At 41.6% G+C, this 7,860-nt stretch overlaps 1 pseudogene; it reads right to left on the minus strand.

Annotated features, from left to right (window-relative positions):
* Positions 1-710: 710 nt before the first annotated feature.
* LOC107705844 (solute carrier family 12 member 2-like) overlaps positions 711-7,860 on the minus strand; it is a 52,885-nt pseudogene continuing 45,735 nt past the window's right edge.

The raw sequence follows: 7,860 nt of genomic DNA on the forward strand, positions 1-7,860 counted from the left end.
AACATCTGCATTCAACCACAAGAATCAACCGGACGAGCGAACGACATTCAGGAACAGAAGAGAGCAAAATCTGCATCCGTTTCCTCGACGGCTCTCCACACATCTGAAGAAAAACTGACGGAGTCTCCGACGGTAAAGACGAACCCGGCACTCGATCCTGAGTTTAGATACACGTGTCGCACGCAGTCCATCTGCATAGAGGAACAAATCAGTTTCATTCAACACCGAATAAATTCTTACAGCTTCAAATGACACATTAACACATCTTGGGATTTCCAAGTAAGGCCTTTAACCACAGAAACGCACGGACCAATGAAAGCAGAACAGAAGGAAGGAAGAGAAGACCCAGCTTCAGGTGGGGACAGGAACAGCCCAACCTCGAAGCGTAACAGGAACAGTGGTGTTCAAAAGCAAAAACCAGCTGCAAGTGAGCAGTTCTGCCGAGGTACAAAAGGCACCATTCCAGACTGCTTGAAGAAACTAACAGGGTGTGAAGATGGGAGAGCTTTCTGGTCAAGACTACATTCTGCTTCAGGCATCCGTTCATCTAGCATCTCTCTCTCAATTTCTGTCTGCATTCACCTAGTCACTCAACTAGCCAGTATGGCTTGAAGACAGTACAAACAACAATCATCCGCTCATCTGTTAAGGCAAAGGTCTGGTCTGTAGCAGGATCTGTGATTGGAGGGCTTTGCTCTTATTTGGTTGATTGTTAGTTTGAAAGGATCTGACGGCTCTGTTTTCTTCAGACAGACGGCACTCATCAGCCTCTCTTCATCACACCAAAAACCATTCAACTGCACACTAAGGAAAACTAATATAGTTCTGGTAGAATTCAGACTTTTTTTTACATTAGACTACTTGAAAGATGATTGTAATCATCCTGTAGTTCAGGTCGATCGTTGTAACAAGAACATGGAGGGGCGCTGCGCTAAAACTCCACAACTCATTCAATGCTTCAAGGAAGACGTAAAACTCTGAAGAAGAAAGCAACCAAAAAAATATGTCTACAAAAAAGTGAAAATGCGGCGCAGTGGAAACCTCAGTTAAAACTTGATCAAATCAAGGAAGATTTACATTAAAAACCCAATAAAAACAAGCAGCCTACATCTATTCCGTTATAAATCAGCAGTCAGGGAAAAGTTTAAGAATTGAATCTGATTGCACAGGAAGGCACATCCACAAGGCTATAAAGTGTAGCAAAGAATCGTGTGTTTTCTTCAAAGTGAGAAAATAAGAAATGAGGTGATTATTGCTTCATCAAGAGCAAATTAAAAAGAGAGGAAGAAAAAAATCCACAACTCAAAAAGTTGTGACAGTCATAATAACGATAACAGTGATAACAACAATCAGTGTAACAACGTGTGCTCGGAAACCTGTGAGTGCAAAACAATATAGACCGTCAAGCGTTGATCTTCGCTGTTCAGCTGCGGCGTGGAAGGAGTCCGTTTGTTTCAGCTCTGTCGAGAAACGTCTATCATCATCATCATCATCATCAGTCAGAGGAGCTGTGCTTGAGTCTGAGAGCGCTCTACGAGTAGAAGGTGAGGACGCTCTGATGGTTCCCGCGCACTAAGAGGATGGGTGGCAGGTCTTTGGATAGTGTGGAAACATGACCACTTCAGCTAACTAGCCTCTCTCAAATAACCATTCACTCTGCTGTGGTATTTACAGCTCTGTCTTTGACAATGACAGCAAACACGGCACTGCAGCATTGCAGATGTGCTCCAGAAGTGCTGATATAACAGCTCAACAACACTAAGACTTCTGGGTGTTTGCGGATGTGTGTTTGTTCTTTCAGTCAGTAGGTGGCAGCATGTGACCGTCTTTACGAGTCACTGAAAAGCTGGTGTTTGTAACTTACATGACGATGAGGTTGGCTGTGCTCGAGTGCTCCTTCAACAGCTCGTTCAGTCGGATCTGACGGTTACTCTGAGGAAACAAACAAATCAATTAGCAGGAAGACTGAAGTTGCTGTTATGTTAGCAGCTGAGAAAACAAACTCTGCAGACACGCATTTGGAAACAGGAAACAGAGCATCTAAATACCATCATTTTACTCCACTGAGTCATGAGCATTTTAGCTAGACTTGTTCTTGGACATAACTGTCTAAAAATGCCATTCTTTCTGCTAATAGATCAGGACTGATTGGTTTTTGCCTCTAACACTACGTCAGTAAGACTTCTGCTTGCAGGACCAGTGCTGCTCTAGTTCTGTTGGATACGCTCAATCACTGCTCTTCCTGAGGGGTAAAAACAATAGGTTAGGACACATGCTAACTCAACATGCGTGGTTCTGTATCCATCTTTAAAACGTAGATGATCTTCTATCATTTGCAGCATCTGTCACTTGTGGGGTGCCACAGGGCTTAATTTTGGGCCCTTTTGTCCTCTCTCGACAAAAAGCCAACATCATGCTCTTTTCTAAAACATTACTCAAAAAAAAAAAAGTGAGGTCTTTGAATCCTATATAAATGGGAGCCAGTGCATTTCATTGGCTTGTGTTTTTTAAATTGAGTTAAATTAAAAAGTCTTACAAAATAACTTTGTAATAATTATTTATTATTTTATTAAATAATATAAAGCATTTTCGGTTTCAGTTTTCGGCCAAGTGCATCCAGAATTTTCATTTAATTTGTTAGTTACTCTTGTCTATCCTTCTGTTAATAAAACCCCTTTTATTACACTCGTGTCTTCCTTGTGTTGATAATACAGTAAGAGGCACTACAAGTTAACGATATCTCTCAAATCCTTCAGATCGGTCAGACTACAACTTCTATCATTTATGTCATTCTAATGTATTCATATAATGTGTTTCTCACTGATCTATGATTGTTCAGACCAGGGAATGACTCAAATCCCATACAGCGTAGGACGCCGTGGTGTGAGCTCCTGTACTCCTGTGCTGTGTAACACGCTGTGCTTTGTGTGGCACTACATTTCTCAGCATCAGCTCTGATCGATCATCTGTAAATGTGACAGGAGGTGTGTGTTAAGACCTTGGCTCTGTAGAGCTCCAGCTCATTGTCTGTGATTCTCCAGGGCTCTTCGCTCTTCAGCTTCTCGGCAGCTTCCTGCTCCATGTCATCTTCTCTCAGCTTATATGGCTCGATCATCTGAGCAAACTCGGTCAAACTGAATGACAAACACAAGAGGTCAGCGCTGAGAAACCTGAAGTGGAACTTTCCCTCTGACCAATCCAAATCACAAAGCCATTTCAGAAACGTTTTTTATCAGTTCCTCTGACGTCAAACACAAGATCGACAGTTCTGAAATCAGGTCTGTTAAAGTGTGATCAGTGACAGACAGGTTACCGGTGGTGTGCCTCTTCTGAAATCTATGAAGCAGATTCTTGCTCAAGGGTTTTTCTATGTAACTGCCAGAACACGGCATTTTGTCTGTGCACATAAGCGTCTTCATCCAGCCAAGGTTTAAACTAAACTCTTGAGTGTATTCAGATCTTCCATGGACCGATTCAGAATCATCACTGATTGCTGAATGCTAATCAATTAACAAAAAGACCCCAAATGCAAAACTAGCCCTCAAATATCTTACACATTCCACACAAATCCCCAAACAATTAACAGTGAAGAATGTTGAGGAAAGAGCTTATGTAAGAGATGAATGATGTTCATACCCCTCTGACTTGGGCTTTGTGTTGATGTCGCCCAGGACCGTGATGTCAGAGAAATCGATCCTGAACTTGCTGAGCAATGTGGCCATGCTAAGGACACAACAAAGTCACATTACATATTTAACAGGCAATAATAAATAATGCATGCAATATTTGCCACTGTATCCTCGCATTGAACAATTAGTTTCCCAACGCAGCAGCTGAGACGGTTCCTGGAATGCTCCTGAGATCCAGCAGCTCCACGCGTGATCATGACTGCAGTGACGCAGATTCAACAGATCCATGAAAATGAACCTCACGGACATGTTCAGCTGCACATGTGTAAAGACCTCTCACGGTTTCTATGAAGACCTCGCTGCTGGAACACGTCTAATTATAGCTAACAAAGGCTCTGGCAGCAGCTGCAGAGGACAATGGGAAACATTTGTCTCTCTCACACACACACACACACAATACCTCCACGTGCATTCAGAGAGAGAGCACTTTATGCGAAAAGAAGCGTGGCATACTAATACGATTCACAGTCCAGCTCATCTGAACTCTACAGGACTGTGAGATGGGGGAGTCTAAACTGTTTGTGGGAAAGCATATAATTTTTTCCTTCAGTTATGATTCTGATATAAAATGTCACTACAGCATGATTTCATAGGATTACAGCTATAGCACGTACGCTCTGCGGTCATGGTCGATCCTGTTGATCTTTCCACCGATGAAGACGCGGATCTTACAGTCCTTCCATTTCTTCTTGTTGGCGATCAGATAGGGGATCAGTAGAGTCAGACCTGATACAGACAAATTACAAACAAGAATCAGCCTGTTCCAGCAGGAGAGGATGCATTAGTGTTGCTTTAGTACCAATTACACACATACTGTACCAGAATCTATTATTGTGTAAGATCCTGAAGGAAACGCTATTGTACTGCTGCCTTAAACACTGACAGCTGTGACGCAAGCTCAGATTTGATGTTGCAGAGCCACTTCACTGCTGGCATGACAAGCACTCGTCTGTGTGAGAACTAACACAACATGACACTGTCTTGACAGCATTAAAGCAGCTACAGCATAAAAGGGGCAATAGCAAAGGAAGACAGGACCTCATACAGGTCATCGAGATTTGCCTTAAATCAGGAAGCTCTGAGCAAGCTGCACAGCTGCTCTCCTCACCTTCAGGACACTGGTGTTTGTGTGCAGAACCGCCTCTAACCTCCACACCAATCTACAGCCCGTCCAGACGCACCAGTGAGCGCCACCTCACATACTTCAGTCACTAACACAGTATTCAGATGCATTTAATACGTTAGCTAGTGTAAATGTACCCTGCTGATGAAAAGCGTGTTTAAAATAAACTGAAAAACTGTACCATAAGGACTCTCAGTGGCCCAGTGCCAATGTGGAAAACAGACGGGACAGTTACAGAACTGCCACTTGGCAAAAGGTAACCGTTTGCACATGTTTTTTAAGTCTTTCCAGATCAAATGTTCAAGTGATTGTAAAGCGTTGAAGTGAGAAAACTCAATTTAGCGCTCGTATGCTGTCTGACAGGTTTCATGTGCTCTCAGAGAGAGAGAGAGAGAGAGAGAGAGATGAGGACTGAAAAAAGAAAAATAAATTAACTAAAAAGTCATTTTCACAGATTATTACAATCAAATGGCCAAATACACACAAACACGTCAAACTATCTGTTTGTCTAAATTGTCATGTAAACGCAGCTGGTTATGTCTTAAATGGCTGTAACCGGTTGAGAACAATCACATGCGTGCACTCGATTTTAAAGTGACAGCAGCCTGCTGCTGTACTAGTACTGAGAAAATTGAAATTTCATTGGCATGTAAATGAAACAAGACTGTGATATACGTGTATCATTATCATGACATGAAATGACACCTATCTTGATGCACCATTTTAGTCACACCTAAGAGCTTGTGACCCAGGTGTAGTTTTCTCTGACCTGACTGGATGCTGCTTTAGTAAAACGGTTCCTAACCTTCCAGAAAAAAGGCTGAACCCATTAGCCAGGTAAAGTTCACTAGTTTTTGGAAGCATAAGTTGAGGTTACACACAAAAGATCACACATAATGTAACGTGCGAGTACACTTACCGTGTTGCACACTGTGCTCTTGTTACATTTGTTTTTGCATCACATTTCGGAGAATAGAACGAATTGTTTCCAAAATAACAAAATCGAACCCTGGCCAATGTTCAGATTTCACGGTGCATCGTAACGCTACGTTCTCAACTCACCTCCGTCATCAAAGAGCCACCACACGTCAATCGTGCCCTTCCCCTGTTTCTGCTGGAAATGCTGACTGGCGTCCAACAGCCGCTGATCGGCCACATTCAGGGGAAGCGTCGGGCTCCTCTTATCTGAAACACAAACACACGCTCAGACTCCAAATCAAGAGCTGAGAGCCATGTATCTAATGGATCGGACAAACAGAAGAAAGGAAAGAGACTGAAGAAAGTCGTCAGCGGAAAGAGAAGCAGTCCTGCAGGAAGACACCGAGCATTAGATCACAGACAGGAAGTGACATCGTTGGAGCTGAAACACACGCTAGCACATGTAGAGATGAAGGTCAGAGGTCAAACCAGCAGAAACACTCATGAAAGCAGCGCATCCTAAAACATCACCAAGAGAAAGTGCATGCAGGTCAGAGAGAGAGTAAGCAAAGAATGAGAATCAGAGAAATGTCCTGCCTTTCTTCAACAGCGGCTGAGTGTGGGCTTTGCCATCCTCATCCTCATCTGGATAATGTTTGGAAAAAACACGAGAGGGTTAAAGTCTGCTAATGCTGCAATGGGAAACATGTGCGTCAGTCAAACACAAAGAGAGGCTTGTTCAGCTGCAGTTGACCACACTTTCGACCACACTTTCATCCACACACACACACACACACACACTCAAACACACTCAAACACACAACACACCACTCAAACCAGGTGACAGGCCAACCTGTTCGCTGTAATGTAAAGCCTGTAGCACGAAGCCGTTTCGGATTTTACCCAGGCAAGTTCGCGTTTCGTTTGAGCAAACTCTGAGTTGTCAGGCTCAAGAAGGTAGGTTGGTTTCGAGCGGGTTTCGTCGCCATGGTAACTCCCGAGCAGGTTTTATTCTGAGTTAGAGTTCGCAAACCAAAGCTGGACCAATCAGCCGTGAGCAAAGTGACATATCGGATGCACATAAGCCACTCCCCCAAATCTCTCACTTCAAATTAAAGCAGTTTACACTGAAAGAATTTTAGAGAAAACATTGCTTGCTTTTGCTGCTAATGATATATTAAATTCATATTATATGAATTATAATTATTTATAAGTCATATAATGTATTCAAATAATTATTATATGAACTGGCAATTTAGGGATGCACAATATTATCGAAACGCTATCAAAATCGGCTGATAATGGCTTAAAATGCAAATATCGGCATCGGCCCGATATGAAAAATTATGCCGAAATACCTTGCCGATAAGACGATTAACTCACATGTGCTCAGGGTGTGATAGAGATAAGATCACGTCAGCAGTGTGGCTCATTCTTGAAGCAAACTTTTTCCTGAATGACGATTAGATTCACTGTTTAGAGCATTTAACATTAAGATGTGTTTCTGATTAAATAAAGCAGTAATTGATGTCATAAAAACACGAGTATGGTTTGATTTAAAGGTCAGAAGGTATAGCTTACATGAATAAAAATCACAAACAAGACACTTGTAAATTAAATAATTTATATATGTATATATATACAGATTTATTCATTAATGTGTAATGTTTTTTTTTTGTCAAATAGATTATGAAAAATTAAAAACTTAGAGCTCTAAAGGTTTTTTTTAGAATTTGTACAACTCTTTTGCTTTAGACCATCTACAGATGTTAGATATTCAAGTAAAATGTTAAGGATTGCTTTACAGCTGCTTTATAGTTATTTTCAAAGCTTTCAATATACTCTCATTATAAAACAACTTCACTTTTTATTTAATTCTCAAAGGTTAGCTTTTGTTAAAAACTAACCAAAATGAAAAATTATTTGTTTATAATCTCTGTACAGGAGAGACTTGGTGTTGTTTCTAGGGCTGCACCCTAATAGTCGACTAACCTTTATTCGACGAGAAGAGGCTTGGTCGACCAAAATGTTATTAGTCGCTTAGTTGGAAAAAAAAAAAATCCACAGGAAGTACACGGACAGATCGTTAACGGCTGGTCTTTGTGGTAATACAGTACATCCAAACGCTCG

Source organism: Sinocyclocheilus rhinocerous, unplaced genomic scaffold (assembly GCF_001515625.1).
Source record: "Sinocyclocheilus rhinocerous isolate Xijiao unplaced genomic scaffold, SAMN03320098_v1.1 scaffold924, whole genome shotgun sequence".
NCBI lineage: Eukaryota > Metazoa > Chordata > Actinopteri > Cypriniformes > Cyprinidae > Sinocyclocheilus > Sinocyclocheilus rhinocerous.